A 20,093-nucleotide genomic window follows, 5' to 3' on the forward strand; every position below is an offset into this window, starting at 1 on the left:
ACGCAGCGTATCGTATTGCATAAATATCTACACTGTGTAGCATAGTTAGTAGTAGTATATTTCATAAAATATTTCTAACGAGTCTAGTTGCATGACTTTTATAGAGATCCTATATTTATGAAATGATTAAAACATTCAAATCAGATTTTTTTTGTTTCCATGCATGCAACAGTTAACGGATACACTTTCTAATTTCTCGGGCATGCAAATGGAAACAAATTGCGTGCATGAAAGGAATGGACGCATGCGGGAGGTAGGCTGGCGACGAGGCTGCGATAGTACATGGTTGGCTGAGGCTTCCTATATGCTATGAAAGCTGAAGGGCTCCCAATAGCCTTACCCTATATATCCACCTATTGGGTAAACGGGTATGGATTTGGAAGCAATAATCTCAACCCGATTACCCATAGGTATTTTATATGTGTACACATGTTCTATTTGTGTGAATGAGTTGAAACCGAGCCGGCCACCAAGCCTAACACGATAGCGTACCAGGCTGAGGTCCTAGCCCAACAAGACAACTAGCAGACTAGCAAAAAACAAAACCCTAAAATAACCATCCACACGCTACACCCTGCCCAGCCAGCCAACCGCTGCACGCCTGGAAAGTTGCGTTGGCACTCCATTTCTTCTATTGGTCCCGAAGTACTGATTTCTTTTCTGGTTGATGGATGGATGAATGGATGATGTTTCATGGATGAGTGTTTGCCGATGTGGTGTTGTGTAAAATCTGGATAGTCAGTGCTAGTTGTTAGTACCTAGTTATCTCTTAAGGGCTTGTTCGGTTCTACCCCAATCCATATGGATTGAGGGGGTTTCAATCCGTAGAAAGTCAAAATCTCTTCCAATCCGTATCAATCCCCTATAATCCATATGGATTGAAAATAATCGAATAAGCCCTAATTGGGGATGGCAACCCATTGAGGACCCGAAACCCGAATGAGGATGTGTATGGGATGAGTTTTGCACCTATGATGGGTATGAGGATGAGTATGAGGATGGATCTAACATAATAGGGATGGGTCTATGATGCTATAACCCGGTGAGGAATTCCACATTGACATATGTGGCACGGATGGATGGTTATGTGTGTGTTTTTGTTCCCAACCGTGTGTTTGTGCTTGAATCCATACATAATGTCGTCCATCTCTACTACTCTATAAGAGTATAGTGTAGGCGTTCACCACGGTTCCGCTTGCCTCCGCCCCCGCGCGGCCGCGCCCCGCCTGCCCCCGCCTCTGCGCGCCCGTGTGGCCCCACCTGCAGCGGCGTGCTCAATCTGGTGAAGCACGCCCCCGCCCCGTCTCTCTCGCCACCATCACCGCTCTCTCCCACCCGGATCGAGCTGGATGTCGGCTAGCCGCTGCGCGTCCCGAACCCCAACGACGACTTCACCGTCACCGCTCGACGCCAACCACTGCCCATGTCACCGCGCCGCCCCTCGTTGATTCGGATCACCGACCGGGGGCCTCATTCGATTCCTTTTCAACATACATGTGCCGTGATGTTCCTGTTCGAGGGCCCCTTCGGATCCGTCCTGCACATCGCCGACTGCCTCAGTGCCCTGACGCCCCACCTCGCCCGCCGCATCGACTACCTCTTCCTCGCGCGGTGCTCCCTGCGCTTCCCCGCCACGCAGGACTCCATCCGCCAGGTGATCGACTGCATCTGGAAGCACCCGAGCGCGTTGGTTGTGTATCTCGTGTGTGACATGCTGGGGCAGGAGGACGTCCTCGTCTCGTCGGGGTGTCCAAGGCATTCGGGTCCAAGATCTACGTCGACAGGGAGAAGAACTCCGACTGGCACCAGAGGCTGGCGCATGTCACGCCGGAGATCCTCGCCGCCAACGACGCCGCACCCTCCACCCGCTTCCACGTCCTGTCGTTCTCGCGGCTGTCGGAGCAGGCCACGGAGATCCTCGCGCTTGCGCGCGCCGCGCGCCAGCTGAAGCCCCTCATCATCAGGCCCTCCTCGCAGTGGTACGCGTACTACGACCCACCTCCACCGGAGGAGGCATCGACGCAGCAGCAGCAGCAGAAACCGGTGCTAACGGAGGCCATGTGCGACGAGTTGGGGGTCTGGCACGTCTGCTTGTCAATGCACTCCTCCCGGGAGGAGTTGGAGCAGGCGCTGGGGATCCTCAAGCCCAAATGGGTTGTTTACACCATGTCGTCGTGCATGGCGGTGGAACTCAGCTATGTGAGGAAGCACTGCTCCCTGTCCCAAGTTCGAACCTGACGATCCCCTCTGGAAGTTGCTAGGGATATCTGATGGAATGTCTACTGTTACCAGCTCGGCCCAGGCAGTGCTGCTGACAGTAGAAGCTGTCGAGAAGCTCGAGGAAGTGTTCAACGCTTGTGCTCCCTCTAATGATATCAGCCAGGCACTGGAGGAGGGTGCAGAAGCAACAGTGGTTGATTTCGAGGTCAGAGTCGAGCCACCTGTCACGCTTTCCAGAAGCACAAGGTTGATTACCGCAACACGAACCTGAACTGTAGAACTATGAGTATGAGAGTGTCGAGATCATTGGTGACGATGAGCTTGAAGCCAAGGATTTTGCAAATGAGCTTGAGTTTTGTAGGCATAGTAAGCCTATTCAAGTGGTTGGGTTAACTGAAGCTGCAACAAGGGAACAGAATCCGGTCTCTGATGAATCTGAGCTGCTGAACGACATCAAATCTGATGGCGGAGTAGAAGTAGTTGATCTAACTGAAGGTGGAAAGAAAGAGCATAATTTGGGTGCAGAGACTAAACATGATAGAGGGAACAGAGAGGCTGAACTGGGGGGCGCAAGAACAGAACCTGAATGCTCGTGCTCGTTTGACGGTGGGAGTTTGCAGGCATAAGGTGATTGCTGACAAAGGTACGGAAGCGATTGAAGGGATGGTCTCAGCTGCGCATGTTCCAGAGGATGGCACCACTGTTACACTAGGAACAGGGAGGAGCACTGATCATCAGTACTCTGAAAGGGCGAGCGATTCTTCAACCACTTTCGGATCATCGAAGGGCCTCAACGCGAGCCTGAGGAGGCTGTACAGGTCGATGAACGTACTGGTGTCGCGCCCCCTACCATCGCTCGTCCAACTGATGGTGGCCTCCAAGCGGCCCAGAGTCTCTCAAACTGCGCAGTCGTAGGTTCAGTCTTTTGCTGCTGCAAAATGAAACCCAGTTCTCAGTTGTTGCGAGTTTGTGCACTGTGGCCTGACAACGAATTCATATTGATTTGTTCTGTGAAGAGGCAGATCATTAGAGATCTCAATCGTTCTGAATGTTTTATTTTCCATCATTTTCTTTTTTGTATCTATTGAATCTGTGTTGCTTGCCATTTCTCTGTTAAAATAAAATGAGAGGGAAAACATTAGCATCAATCGGCAAGTCTAAAGCGTGCAGTAGAGTAGGGGTATTTGAAATGATTTTCTCCTGCTAAAAAGATTCAGAGATGAGAGGTTGCCATGATTTCGTTTCGGTTCTAGGATGCAAACCAAGGCGCAAATTGCTCGGTCTTCATTTTATCTCCTGAAATTTGTTGTTATTGGCCCATTGCTGATTCAGAGCTGGTTTGTTCTTTTTGTGTTGTGGGTGCAAATATCTATCAGAATAAGGAGCATAGCTGAAGAGCGCATTCGCTTCGAGTGACGTGAGTGGAAATTCTGCTGCTTCTAATCATTTAGTAATTCTTGGTTACTTTAGTACTTCAATGTATGACTGCTCTAATTTTACCTGTTAACTCATCTACGTGTCTTTTGAATGCTGTAAACATCTTTTGATAGTTCAATCTGTACAGAGTGGTATTTTTACTCTGCATTTTCTCTCTCCGATGCACAAAACTACACATCATTTTATATTAAGATCATTAATAATTTTGATGTTTGAATAATTCCCAGCAATTTTTAATAGTTCAAAGCATAAATAGGAATATGATTTCTACATATAAGTATCTAAAGTTTGCTAGAAAAAAGTGGGACTGATACTGGTAGATACCAATCTGCAGTCACGCCATCCTCTCTGGTTATTGTTCTTAAATCAACATGTTAGGGTGGATCGGCTGGTCACCTTGACCCTGCTTAAATCAAGAGCATTAGAGTGGTTGGCTGGTCACCCTGTACTTTTTTCTAGCAAGAATAGAACAAAAGCTTGCCAAATTGTATTAGAGGCCTCCATCTTTAAAGGATTGGTCAAGTATCGCGTCCACCTAAATAAACAAATTGAGAATCATTCATGTTAGCATGGCAGAATTGTAGAAGAGTAACGCGGTGTCAAAGTAAATGGTTTGGGTATAATATTCACTTGAACACAACATCGATGGCTAAATAATTTTGATACCAAAACTGAGGCAATTCTATAATATAGGTGTATGTCCGTGTGTTGCTACGGAGGAAACATGTTATAATAAGATATATAAGATATATTGATTGTCGTTCTATGCTTTTGTTAGCATCTTCGATACCAGGTTAAGAATGTTTACATAACTATAGTAAAATCCATAAAAACGTTCGTGATAGTTTGCTTTTATGGCGGAGTATACATTTTTTAAGGTATGTAAATATTCTAACCTTTAAAAGATACTAACAAAAGCATAGAACGGTAATTAATACTTCTGCATCTCATCATAACATGTTTACTCCGTAGCAACGCACAGACATACACCTAGTACCTATATAAGTATTTATAGGCGGCTTGATCTCACCACAAGTTTTTGCCAATGCCGGAGCATCGTCCAGGTCAGCCTGGTACATGTCTCTGCTGTGCGCGCTTGTCCTGCATGGTGGCGGCGCGCGGGCGCGGCACACCAATGAAGCGCAAGTTTCCAACCATATGCATGGAACGTGTACCCTGCCTGACATTCTAGGGCTTGGCAGTCGGCTCATAAAAGCAAAAGGAAGAATTATTGCATGGATGCATTTGCCTGCCTGCCTACCTAGCTACGGCTTGGCCCACGATATATATAACTTGCAAGTTGCATCAAGTACATAAGACTAATATGCCCAACCGTAACTTGCAAGTTTAAAATTTGTATATATGTCCATACAGAATACTGCCTGTCTAACTGTTTACAGAACCACAGTAGAAAAAAGCTCCAAGCTGGCGGTATGCACATATTTTTAGGGGTGGATAACGAGCCAGCTCGGCTCGGCTCGTCCGAGTTCGAGCTGGCTCGTTAAGCTAACGAGCCAGCTCGGCTCTGCTCGTTAAGGTAACGAGCTACAGAGTCAGCTCGGCTCGTTTACGAGCTCGAGCTGGCTCGTTTAGCTCGCGAGCCAGAGCAGAAAAAAATAAAATATACATAATAATTATTTTTAAGTTAATGTCAAACTAATTTAACAATAGAAAATAGTAATTATACTCATAGTTTCACAAACCACGTCAATATAACACCAAATTAGCACAATTCATCACTCATTAATTCACAATTCACATACATGTTCATCAGTTTAATCTATAATTATATTTGCATACACCAAATTAACACATAGACATAGTTCATTAATCATTAGTTTAATTCACAGGCCATAGACACCTCACATATATATAACATGTTAATCAATTATTCTGTAAATGATATACATATAGTTTCGTTTTGCTGGAATATGGTAGCTCGTTTAGCTCAGAGCTGGCTCGTTAACGAACCGAGCTGGCTCGTTAACGAACTGAGCTGGCTCGTTAACGAACCGAGCTAGGATGTTAGCTCAGCTCGTGAAAAAATTCGAACGAGCCGATCCGAGCCGAGCCTAGCTGGCCATGAACCGAGCGAGCTAGCGAGCCACGAGCATTTCGTCCAGCCATACATATTTTCACTGGTAGTTTCAGTTACCGCGCGCCAGTGAAAATAAATAGGTGGGGCGACTTAAGGAACAGCCAGTGCAAACCTATTTCCGCTGGCGGTTGGTATAAAAGAACCACCAGTGAAAATATAATTTCCACTGGCGGTTCTTTATACCAACCGTAAGTGAAAATAGCATGTTTCCACTGGCAGTTCATTAAGCCAACCGACAGTGAACTTTGTGTTATAAATACACCTTCTTCCTCCCCGATACGAACTGTAGCTCACAGTCAACTTACAGTGGAGACGATTTTGGAGGTCTAGATTTCATAAAATACAAGGGGAAGGTTTTGGTCTTCATTTTTCGGAAGAAGATTGCTAAGAAAGGTTGGTTTATGGTTCTCTTGTCAATTTTTGTTCATCCTAGCTTAATTTTTGCCATGTTTTGGATCTAGGGTTTCACCATGCGAGAGAGAAGAGTACGTATAGCTAGGTTATTTTCTCTATTTCCTCAAATGAGGTTGCTGGTTAGATTTTGTCTATCCTCTCTTTTTCATGTTTAGTTCTCAAATCAGTTTACCCATGACTTATTTAGTTGTTTAATGGATGGTGCATGCGTTGTATGGTAATTAAGATTGTTTTTATTAGTTGCTATAAAAGGTTGGTATTAAGATTTTTTGTTTATTAGTCAATAGGAAAGTTTGGCTTATGTTTCTCTTGCCAATTTTTGTTCATTTTTCCTCAATTTTAGCAACATTTTTGATCTAGGGTTTCACCATGTGTTAGAGATAAAGTAGTTAGGTTGCCAAATCCAACCGTCTGTGACCTTTGTTGTATAAATACCCCTACATACTTACCGACAGGAACAGTGTAGCTCGCTCGTAGCCCAACTTTCATGGAGGGCCAGATTTTATAAAATACAAGGGGGAGGTTTTGATCTTTATTTTTTGGAAGAAGGTTGCTAAAAAGGTTGGTTTATGTTTCTTTTACCAATTTTTGTTTATCCATTATATATTTATTTGTTAGGAAATGTTGGTTTATATTTCTCTTGCCTATTTATGTTCTTGTGTGTTTATTATGTTACTTTTTCTGTGATAGTCTACTTATTTATGTGAGTACTCTAAACTCTGGTCTAGCTAATGTAACGGTAGCATCGTGATATTTTCCTTCAATGGGAATGACCTCTTTCATTATGAATGAGCATAGGTCCTCAATTATGCCATATAATGCACCTTCGGTAAAGTTCTTTGGCTTTCCTCATTGAAAATCTTGTAAAGAAAGTTTATAAACATCATCTATTTACACTCGATAACATATTTTCATCTTTAATGACATAAATACATACATTAGCTTTTACTAATAATACCTGGCCAGGGTTCGTGATGTATCGTCTGTTCTGTCTCTTGAACTCGCACACATAGAACCCACATAGGACCGATTTAGGTGGTTGCTTGTGGCACTACATAACGAGACATTGGTTATTTAGTTGCAACATTGTTCTATGTACGTACAAGTATGACATGTATTCATAAAATTACATACTTACCAGCCAATAATAATGGATGTCTAGTGGCACACATTTTTTCGATAAATCATACTTTCCACCTTGCCACTTATTGAACCTATATGCCCTATGATCTCAAAAAGAATCACCATGTTATTCTAAAATTTTCATCGATATAAGTATGCATACATAGAAAAGGCTTACAACTCTAAGATGCTGAGGAATTTTGCATAGGTCGAAGGGTCGTAATTTAGGGAGTCTTGCACCAGCACCTTTCCAACCTTAGGATAAACGATGAAGCATATCTAGTGGTCCCTATAAGAATCAAATTTTTGATGCATGTGTATTTAAATTATTAATTTTATTCATACAAAATCACAGTTACTTAAAGTTGTACGGGGCCACTACAACTTCCTTGTCTTGAAATTAAAGCATTGTATGTCCTATGTAGGTGGCGTATCTTGTTTCAAAATCCTTTTTCATATTTCGTGTAAGCTTCTCAACTTCTTCGTCTGTCTTTCCTTTTAATTCTTCATTGTATTTTTCGATTCTAAAAGTGTGACTTTCCACGGATATAAGTATTGGGTTGAGATACCCAACCCTTTTACCGACACTAGCATTGCGATTAGTACCATAGAGGATCTCCTGCTGATCATGTTGCATTCTACAAGGCACACGTGCATGTAAGATATTGAAAATTTAAACAACTCACTAATAATAACACATATATGTGAAAGTATGAGAGACACTTACAATGGAAACATCGTTACAAGTTGCACTTTGAGTCTCTAAAGGTTCATAATTATCCACATGTCCTCGAATGCAACAAAGGTATTTTGGTTAGAACCAATAAAAGCATAGTTTGATGTATGTACAGGGATGGTGTCGATGCCAACAGAAGATGCCCAAATGTACTAGTCATGCAACCTTTTAATACCAGCCAGGAGTTTCTTTAGTTTCTCAAAAAGTGAGTAGAGGTCTACCCGGCACATATTTTAAGCACATTTTTATAATCTGCCTTAGTTGGCTTCTTTATCTTTACGACCATTGCCTCAGCCTTTTTTGCAGACTCGTCGTGCTTGGCCAAATGAATAGTATGTGACTTGAGGTTATGTGCAACCCCTGACAAAAATTGAGCTATGGCAGCAGTGTTAGCTTTAGTCTTCTTTTTCTCATACGGGGACACCAATTTTGGTATAGAAAATTTAGATTTCTTTGATGGTCGTGGATCCATTGATGGCTATGGATAAGGTGGATCCCTTGTTGGTGGCATAGACAGTGGGTCACCAAGATGATGATGAGGAGAAGGTGGTGGAGTCCTAAATAGCAATGCTTGTGGCGAAGACGGTGGGTCAGAAAGAGGATGAGGTAAAGCATGTGAAGTTTGAGGAGGCGATGATGGATGCACAATAGGAACTGTAGTTTGAGGAGGCAGAGACGGTTGGGCGGGGGACGACGACGACGGTGGTGGATCATCCAATTCGACCTCCCTTCGAGACCAAAGGATGAAATTGTTGATGGCTTGTCCAGGTGTCTCAATACCTTCGGATCCAAGTGCCGAGTGTTCAGCGTGGCGGTACTTGGCACACATTGTCCTACCGGCAGCATATGAGGAAAATATCTATTTTTCTTTTGCCTTGTGTCAGTTCAGGAACTAGGCAAAGAGACTCTTTGCCTTGTGTCAGTTCAGGACACTAGGCAAAGAGGCATTTTGCCTAGTGTCTTTTTTTGACACTCGGTAAAATATTTTTAATTTGCCTAGTGTCAGTTTAGGAACTAGGCAAAGAGACTCTTTGCCTAGTGTCAGTTCAGGACATTAGGTAAAGAGGCACTTTTTATGATGTGTTTCTATAACACCTAGAACTACATGTCAAGTTTTGGTAAATTTTTTTAAGTATTTGCTATATTTAGTAAATTTATTTCATTTAATTGAATTTCTTCTGATAATTCAAATTTGAACTACAAGTCATTCACATGCTGGAAAAAATGGATGAAAATGATAATCATGTTATTTATTATAAATTAAGGCCTTATCAGGTAACAGACCAGAAATTTTGAACATCATGTTCATAAAACATGACCACAAACTTGCGGTCCAATTATTTTTAAATTGTATAAAAAGCAAACAAAGTCGAAAAATTATGAAACTTCTTGAGATGTCATGACATCATATGTGGGGGCTATGATAAAAATTGACAAGGAACTGCACAATACCTCGATTCCACTAGCGTCTCCTTTTTGCTCCAGCGAGGTAGACGCGAACCCCTTAGAATCACCACCGCGGCTCCTCCACAATCTTCACGGAGAGCTCAACGGAGACACCACCAAGTCATTTAAGAGGTAGAAACCGTCAAGAGTAACAAGTCGACGACGCTTGCTCGGTGTGCCACTGCACCTAGTGCCTCAAGATCACCAAATCACCCACTAGGATCCAATTTCAAGCAATGTGCCAGTGAGAGAGTTGGAGGATCACAAATGTGCTCAATGTGTGCTAGGAATGGCCAAGAGAGGTATCACACACGAGCACCGCTTCTATTTTTATTGCCCGCCAATCCATACTAGCCATTATATGCATGTAGCACTCATTCTTCGCACACGCGGATGGTCCGCGCCCTCTGGCCGAACGGTCCACCGTACCTGTAACGACTACTTTTCCCATTTGAAATCTATCAGAGCTGTCAGAATAGGTAGGAGCGGATGGTCGGCATACCACGACCGGATGGTCCGAGACCTGGCAACATGAAGCACCCGAGCACTGACCAAACGACTTTAACATGGGCATATTGTCCGCCCTACAAGGTCGGACGGTCTGCCACCTAGGAGTCAGTATTGTCCGAGTCAAAGCCTCGAACAGTATGTAGTACAAATGCCAAAAAAACATAGTCCCTGCCCAATTCCATCTTGGCACATGCGGATGGTCCGCCCATCTAGGTCGGGTGGTCCATACAAGCACACATAGACTTGTGCAATTTAGAAATATCTAGTCAGGACTACAGACAGTCCGTCCCCTAGGCCCGGACGGTCCACAGTGCAAACACTTCGGACCTCTCCAAAGTAAGCACACCTCGGACCTCTCTGAGTGGATCACAGACGGTCTAACCACTAGTACACATAAGCTCTATAGTGGTGGTTGTGAACCTATTTACATTGTCACTTTTCAGAACCACCAGTGTTAGGGGCCAGTAGAAATCATCATTTTTAACCGCAGTGGAAATCGATTTCCACTGGCGTCGGCGTAATAAGACCACCAGTGAAATTATTTCCAGAAAACATAAAAGAGGTTTTAAAAACAACAAAAGAATTTATTTTATTTAGGAGAGGCATCGAACCCCCCACTCGCCCATCTCCGTCGAAGTCTCAGGTCGTGACATTTTTCTCGCAAAATTCGCGCGCTACGTGGTTCCTAGGATTCAAACCCCCGACCTTACCCTCGCCGATCGTGGTTACCGGACTCCACACGGGCGAGCACATAGGCATTACACTAACAAAAGTGATATCGACGTCTCGCCTCTCTAATACTTGAGTTCTCTTTCCTTTTCACCGACAATATCTAGAATAAAAAAGTAATCAAAACATAGCCTACCATATCATAGAAAAATGAGCATATACTCAAAAGAAGGTAACCTGAAAACAATGGTTAGATGGATACACAATGCATTGTCACATCATGTCATGTTGGTTTCGCTTTCGCTGTGCAGGGAGGGACGAAAGTGCTAACGTGCCCATGTGCTGGCTACCTAGAGGATATGCACGACCACCTGTCTACCTGTGACTGCACGAGAGATAGAGATGAAATGTCGTTGTCTAGTTGTACACTGTGACACTGGGTACCTGGGCCTAAGACTATGGGCTACTACTAGAATATGCAAATCAAAATTGATGGGATAGTGCTCCTTGCTTGTTGTTGCCTTATTGTTCACTTGTGATTAGGCCATTAAAACTTTATAGAGCTAGCAAGGCCTGTATGCTGAATATATGTACTAGTGTTTAGTACCTGGGGTGAGGCCCTGTTGATCTAGGGCCTAGGTTAGAGTCACTACTCGACCCCGCCAGGGCCAGCGCTAACACCAAAGCACAGGTCTAAGGCCCGACCATGGTTGCGATTTTTCTCACATGGGCTATGGTGATGCTGTGTATGGGTAGGGTAGGGGCTTTCTCGACTTGTGCCCATGTTGAAATAGTTTCCTGGTGGATTATGAAACATGGGTGTTTTACAATAAGAAATATACCACATTTTTTGTTGTGTACACCCATATATGCTCAGATTAAGGGAGAGCCACCTATAGGAACACATTTGTTGGGACCATTGATGTTGGTAATAGAGGTCAGAAAGCATAGACATTTGTTGCTGCTGTTGCTTAGGATGAAATGTCGAAGGACAATTCCCGTTTGCCAGGTTAGCAGCCGACATGAGTTAGTTAACTCCCATCTGCGTGGGTGTTAGGCCGATGGAAATTAATTAACTCCTGTCGTCCATCAGCTTGTCCAAGTGCCGTCGGGGGTTAATGTGGCCGATGAGGATTTCCTTGATTCCTGTTGTGTTATGCTGTAGAAAATTTGTTCAAACCTTATAGGCTTGTCATAAATGTGTGTTGTGTCAATCACTCATGGTTGAGTTTAGGACATATCCTTACCTCTAGACAATATAAAACACTCATCATTGTATAACTTGCTTTATTTTATACCCTCAAATATGGATGAGGATCACCAATAGAATGGAAGTTAGGTGCACTCAGTTAAATGGGTCGCTAAGACTAACGATTTTATCAGTTGCATCATTTGTTTGTCGACTATCGATAAGATCTAGTGTCCGCACAACAATCATCAAGGCGCAAAGTTATTTGACAATGTCATATTGTGTAAACGCCTGTGTCGAAATGGTTTCCTGATGGATAATGAAACATGGGTGGTTCACGACGAGAAACATTTCTTAGGCTCCTCAATTCATGTAAGCACATTCAAAACAAATGAAGGCCAAAACCTTCACTCAGGGCGTGATTGGTTTGTCTGCCACTCGCGCCCAGACTACTCGTGTGCATTGACCACACCTGCACGCGCGTTTGGTTGGCTGCACAACGCCGTCCTGACCTGTACGCATGGGTGTAGGCAAGGCCATTTTGGGCTCTTTCACCTGCATGTGGAGGGAAGCGGAGCACACTTGTTTCGATCGGGATAGGCCCACGCGAGCCAGGCGTGCCCGCTGTCGCGAACCAATCACGCCCTTAGTCAAATAGTACAGAAAAGTGGATCACTTATGTCATATATAATATATGTATATAGTAAAAGGTTTAATATATATTTTTTCCGGTATGTATAATATGTATATTGATATATATTTTTTGAGGACACAGGTACAACAACAGCAACATGCACACAATGCATGCATGGAATTAATAACCGTCCATACATAGAGAGACCGCACATGCACCACTTATTCATAGTATATATACATCCATGTCGCACATTTCTGCATGGTTGCATACGCGCGTTCAGATAAAGGGAGGGCATGCAGGAACACATTTGTAGGGACTTTTGATGTTGCGAGTGCCAAACGCTGTTGTAGATGCATAGCACAAGCATATGATGTTGTTGTTGTTTTTGTTGCCTTGTTGGTTCGTCATAGGTAATGGAACGGGGACAAGATCACAAGAGTAATGCCCACCAACCTGCTGAGATTTTATATTTGTTTGTCGGGTCTAGGTCTTTCTTTGCAAACTTTGTATTCATCTCAGACCTCCAGTTTTTGAAATTGATCGCAAACTGCTTCATTGTGTATTCCTTCACGAGTTCTTCTGAACCCTGAGGCAAACAGACCTTGTTAATAACTTGTTCCACATTTGATTATTGACATCATCTGACACATCTCTCCACTATCGGATTGTGATGTCAAGATTATCTCTAACTAAGAACCCAAGTGCATTCCGAAACTTAGGCAATGCCTCTTCTAAAGCTAGGTGCTGACCTTTCGGGCTCACATCTGAGATTTTATATGAGTTGTCAGGAAACTTGTTAAGTCCCCTTTTCACCTCTTTTCTGATCGCTCTGCTTCCTTTTCATTGACCTCTCGGTGATTGTATCGGTTGGTTCCGGTGCGTCTTGATATCGTGCCTCATCTTCATCGAGTATCGCATGAAATTGAGACAAGACCTCCGATTCATTTAATAAAATGCACAAGAAATCATGAATGTGTAATAGACATTGTGAAATCAACTAATTAGGTACATGCATGAATTAAGGATAGGTACTTACCTCATCCTCTCGTGGATCATAACTAGGGTCCCGTTGCAACTCACGGCGAGCGGCCCTATCTATGCTAGGACAAGGATCGCTAGGTGTTTGATATCCTTCACTACCGGATTGTTCTTGAGGAACACTCTTGTCCATGTGCTCGGGCTCTAATCCTTGGTCCTTGATCGGAGAACCCATTGAGCTATATATATATATATATATATATATATATATATATATATATATATATATATATTGTAACACCCCGGGGTCCACAAACACCCCGGAATGCTACTGAACTACACTTCTGACATCTATATAAAATTTTGGCAGCATCTCCTTTGCAAAATTGCATAAATGAGGGGGGGACAACAGTGTATAAACATATATCATGACAAAAACATACCAAGTATTATTAATCGGCTAGCAAAGGGAAGTTAAACATACGACATGAACTGAATTAACCAGTGCGCACGACTAGCAAAAAAATAAACTTCTTTTGACAACAAGTTTCTAATTAAATCATGGCTACGCCTGGGCAGCGCTATTATGAGAGTGAAAGTGGACGTGCTGCTACTCCCCTCATTCCCAACATGTATCAAGTACCTGCATTGAGTAATGCAAGAGTGAGATGACACATCTCAGCAAGTAAAATAATATCAAACTGTTTAACCACATAAGAATATTGTTTTACCACCACTTGATTTCACAACCTTCTTATTACAAAGGTGCAGCACGTATACAACGTACAACACTCCTAGCTACCACACCTCGCAGGTGGAAACCACAATAGTAACATAGTAATGTCACTCTTCATATATATACCTCATGAGTGCAAATGTCTGCAAATGCAAGGATGACTTCTGCCTTCATACCTCTAAGGGTATGAAGCCGCATCGTACCCCTCCTCGGGCAACGTACGATGCTAAAAATGTACCGGTACAGTCGGACCATAAGATCACGACATAACTTCAGAATGCAAGATGGATGATGCAATGTGCATGACATGCCTACAACACTTCATATAACGTGATTCAAAAAAAATACTTCAACTCCATCCATGATGGGAATCAACCACATACATTATTACCAAATCATGATCATCCACAATATTAGACAATTGAGAATTAATACTTTCGAACAAATAAACTTCATCATAGAATTCAATGATTAACATATTTAAAACTTATGCATACTCAATGACAGAGAATAGGATGCAAACCAAACGGTAGGAACCACCACTGTATTTACTTGCCTTTACCGGAAGTTTGGGCAAATCCCTAAGTACGATCCGGAAGTCCACCACCTGTTTTTGACACACAACTTAGTGCACCAATTTCACATAACCAGGCTCATAAACGACGCCGCACCTACGCACAAACTCAAACTCCGCCGCGGGTTACATCTCTCCCCACACCCACCAAACTGCAGCGGCGCTGCTTAATAATTTCATAACTTCAAAATTATGACAGCATTGGTAACAAACAAAAACTCCAGAGGCATCTACATAAAATTCCCCACAAGTTTTGTATACAATTTATAATTAAATTCCAACATCTAATTAGCCCAAAACAGTTCACAAGATGAACCCTGTAATCTGTTTTTTTTCTCTTTTGGACAGCGACATACCCGGATTCAAACAGCGATATCTTTTAAAATATAATTCCAATTCAAGCGCATAAGTACTCATTGGAAAGATAAGACAAAGCCATACATGATTATCATACTGGTTAGCACTAATTAACCACGAAAAATTCCCAGAAATTGCTAATACTACTGCTGTTCACCCACCTGAAAAATCTGTTTTTTTTTACAGCAACATACCCGGATTCAAACAGCGATATCTTTTAAAATATAATTCCAAATCAAGCACATAAGTACTCATTGGAAAGATAAGACAAAGCCATACATGATTATCATACTGGTTAGCACTAATTAACCACGAAAAATTCCCAGAAATTGCTAATACTACTGCTGTTCACCCACCTGAAAAATCTGTTTTTTTTTACAGCAACATACCCGGATTCAAACAGCGATATCTTTTAAAATATAATTCCAAATCAAGCACATAAGTACTCATTGGAAAGATAAGACAAAGCCCTACATGATTATAATACTGGTTAATACTAATTACCCACGAAAAATTCTCAGAAACTGCTAATACTACTGCTGTTCACCCACCTGAAAAATCTGTTTTTTTGGACAGCAACATACCCGGATTCAAACAACGATATCTCCTAAATTATAACTCCGAATCGAGCGCATAAGTACTCGTTGGAAAGGTATGACAAAGCTCTACATGATTATCCCACTGATTCCCACTAATTACCCCACGAAAATTCCCAGAAATCCCTAGAACTACTGCTGTTCACCCACTCACAAAATTCCTGTACAGCACCTCTACCGATTCGCAAAGATAAACACATAATCCAATTGATTGCAGCACAAAAACAAGAAAAGTTAATCACAAATTCACCTTAGGTTCTTTCCTTCCTCCTTCCTTCTTCCTCCCTCCAAACTCCAATTGAGATCGCAGCCACACGACGGAGAACCACACGGGAGGGCTGCACCTTGGAGGAGGGGGAGAAATGGGGGGGGGGGGGGGGCGGCTAGGGTTTTGGGTGGTGAGGGCTGCAAAGGTTTGAGGAGGAAGAAGATGGGAGAGGGGGGGGCGTCCAAGAGAAAGGGGAGGGGAAGGGGCGGCTGCAACAACCCAAGGGGGAAAAGGGGGGGGGGGGGCGGCTAGGGTTAGGGGAGGGTTAGTGGGCCGGATTGCGATTCGCGGCCCAACTCGCTTGCACGACAGCTCCCGACCAACCACTCTACTGCTATACTGGTGAATGTTTTCCACAAATTCTAAATCCCCAAAGCGCGACACCCGAATAAGAGAAAAAACAAACAAAAAGAATAACCTTCAACTTCTATTCTTTGCAAACCGGGTATCACACTCTACCCCCCTTAAAAAGAATTCGACCTCGAATTCCGACGCTTCTATCGGAACGACAAGGAAAGATCAGCGACAACAAAAACTCACCCCATAACGAAAAGTTTGGGGTACTTCTGCCGCATCAGCTCCTCGAGCTTCAAGGATTCTAGGATACGCAGCAGACGACACTCTAGAGTCAGGTCTTGCTACATGGGAATCGACTCTAGCTCGATTATTGATATGGATTCCGCAAATACTTTCTCAACATAGAGACATGGAATACATGGCGTACTCTGATCATAGACTCTGACAATTGCATGTGCTAAGCCAAGCTGCCAACTCGGGCTAAAATAATAGACAGTCCTATATAACCCGGACAAAGTTTTCCTGACACCAAATCAACATTGACACATGCAAGTACTTCAATGAATATATATAATGAAAGCAATACATACTGTGCTCCAATAGCCTAAACCAAACCTATCCAAACAAGAGTAACTTCAAAAGATCAATTTAATGCTTGCATATTTCTAGACATCAGCACAACGGTTAATTGTTTTGCTCATAAACTCACAAAATATGCATCCAACAGTAGTAAACTAGGACTTTATGGAAAGCTTACAAAGTCCACTATACCCTTGGTATTATCATCACCACAAGATTTGACACTTAGAAAGGACAAACAATGCGAAACGTAAATTTTGTCCAGACTTGGACAGAATTCAACTACTCACTTAAAAAAATCCATAATTGGAGTCTCAGTCATCCAATTTAGGCGCTCCTAGACTTTTTTGAAAGCCAGTAAAATTGTCTATATTTCATTTATAAACATATCAGGTTAATTCAATGCATATCAAGGTCAAAAGACATAAGAAAGGCTTTGCTGTCCAAATTTGGACAGATTCAAAGATTCCACTTAAAACAGTTGTAGCTTAACTTATAGGTCACCAAAAAGGGTGATCCAATATTTGTTGGAAATCTTAAGGAAAGTACTCCACTTCTTTATAATTTATAAGAACTGATTCAAAGTTTAACTTGGGCAAATAAGGTCAGTTTCAAAATCTGTATAGAATCTGGACAGATTCCAAGACTAGACTTGAGAAAATCATAACTCCCAAACTACTAGACCTATGGTCATGAAATTTTACACAAGTAAGATGAAGAAGTTGGCTACAACTTTTATATACAACACCTCTACAGAAAACATGGTTTAATTCATTGAACTAGCTGCATAACCAAAACTGGTCATGTAGTCCCAAACAGCAAGCAATAGATTTATTCAGGTTCTATACTCTTCTAAGATTAAGCGTTCATCGAAGGACTAATAACTTTAGGTTCTTCATTACGAGACACTCAGAGCCAACATAAAGATAGAAGCCATATGCTAACTTTTTAAATCATTTCAAGCCTTATCTCACATCATGGAAGCAAGAATCGATTTAAGCATACTACGCCTGCCCATATATCCATCCAAGCATATTCTATACATTATATCATTCCATCGAAGAACACTTTTTTTTAATTATACTATGCATATATATCCATCCAATAACTCACCCAATCTGCATCTAACAAAATTTTGCAAATACAAACTCATTGGAAAGGTTATAACATTCCCTAAAACTTTTATTATAATGAGTGTCTCAGAATTGGTTTCCAAACTGATAAAACAATGCAACTGCTTTGTTGCAAAACTGATAGGATAGAAATATTGGACAACTAAAATTCAAAATCCTATAACTCCTGCTATACTCAACTTAAAACTACAACGAACATGCGTTGGAAAAGTTTGGAAATTGTCCACGACTTTTGCAATAAAGTTGCACCCAAATTTATCTTTATAACCCTCAACTCTGCATGACCTACAGCTAAACTCAACCTGAGATACTGCACATCAGAGATTCGACTTATATCCGGACAACCACCTCTCCCAATCTATTTAATAGGCAATTACAAGTAAATACCCATTAAAAGGTACTTAGAAAAACTAAAAGTTTTTCTTAAAGAGAATTCCCAAATTTGGGCTCTGAAACTATCAGAACACGGTCGATTTATTGGTGGTTTTAACGACATCTAAAGTTCAGACACAACGGTGTAACAACTTCAGAGTAGCCTAACTCCAATTATATGCAATGAAAATTACAAACCAATAATCTTTGGAAAGATCATGAAATTACTAAAACTTTCATAATCCAACAAAAACCAAAATTTACCGTCTTCAATGTCTATACTTCCGTACAAAATTAAGGCTGCTATAGGAAACCCATAACTCTCCAATGTTTAGACCAAACTGGGTGATTGAGCATCCTATGCAAAGATGAAGAAGCCTACTACAAAACATTCTAGATAAGTGAAGCCTGATTCAGCCTCCAACTAATTTAAAATGACTCCCAAAACCAAACAACACCTTACCCATAATAAAAAAACAATATAAAATAAAACCCAAGGCATTGGCAGGTGCGATCAACACTAGGATTTTCCACTACCAAATGGGGATGCAACTCCCCAAAGCCTTCAAGCAACATTTTACCTAATAGGTTAGAACACTAAGCACAACAATCAACGAATTAAACAACCTCGTTTGTTAATGCCACTAAGGTCAAACATCCATGTATCGACAATGTATGAAACACCTGACATACCCGTCTCTAGCACTATAAGACATGGTTGTTATTACACTAGAATCCAACTATTAAAGCTCTCCACAACTATTCTGTTGACGTGAAGCAAATGGTGCTCATGTCATGTAACGTCTTTTCCTCCTCTCAAAAGAGATAAAATTTGCAATACTCATAAAGCAATGGAGGGATAACAACAAGAAAAACTAATGTACTTCTTGACACAGACTCATGCAAAAGCTTCATAAATATTACTTTCAATACTAAAATAGCAACACGATACTATGCTCATCAGGAGTAATTGGATGTCAATAAGACAATCCACATAACCAAACTACCTTGATTAACCTCACATACAACAAAACCTACTATTACTGCACTTGAACAATTTGTACCTCGTGATATCACAGGATGCATTCAAAGTAGTAGACATACATGATCTATCAAACCATCATTCATATAAGAAAAATCTCAATCCGATGCAACAACCCCATCATTAAAGAGATAGATGACTAACATACATAAGCAACTCCCAGTTAAGCATTGACTTCGTTTAAGATAAAGCGGTCCAAATAATGATTCAACAAGCATGCATAGAGAAACTGATCATAAAAAAATCAAACTACCATACAATGTTGGCAAATAAAAAAAAATAAAATGGGTTGTCAATATCGTCCACATGACTAGCCTGCAACAACTAAAAATTATGCATAGCCTATATGGCTATTGAAACAAACCATAGAAGGAAAACATGCACGACATAAAATCCACTTGAAACCACCCTATTTATTGTTAAAAAAATAAGGTTGCACATAATAAGAAAACCTATCAGGTAAACATGGTTGGACTTATCAATCTACGTCATCTTACAAATTCACTTGAGTTCTACCAGTCTCAAGATTTCATAGACATTACAATGTTGCCTTTGCTCTATAGAGACAAACCAATTTTATACTAAGATCAAGTTAGCAAGTAGCCACACTAGCCAAAAAAAGTGAGGCGCAAAGCATTGCACCCATGGAAATATTACATTGATAAGTTGGGTTGTAACCCAAC

At 41.7% G+C, this 20,093-nt stretch overlaps 1 pseudogene; it reads left to right on the forward strand.

Annotated features, from left to right (window-relative positions):
* The first annotated feature begins 227 nt into the window (after positions 1-227).
* LOC103648978 (uncharacterized) lies at positions 228-2,756 on the forward strand (annotated as a pseudogene).
* Positions 2,757-20,093: the final 17,337 nt, after the last annotated feature.

This window comes from Zea mays, chromosome 2 (genome assembly GCF_902167145.1).
Source record: "Zea mays cultivar B73 chromosome 2, Zm-B73-REFERENCE-NAM-5.0, whole genome shotgun sequence".
Classification (NCBI taxonomy): Eukaryota; Viridiplantae; Streptophyta; class Magnoliopsida; order Poales; family Poaceae; genus Zea; species Zea mays.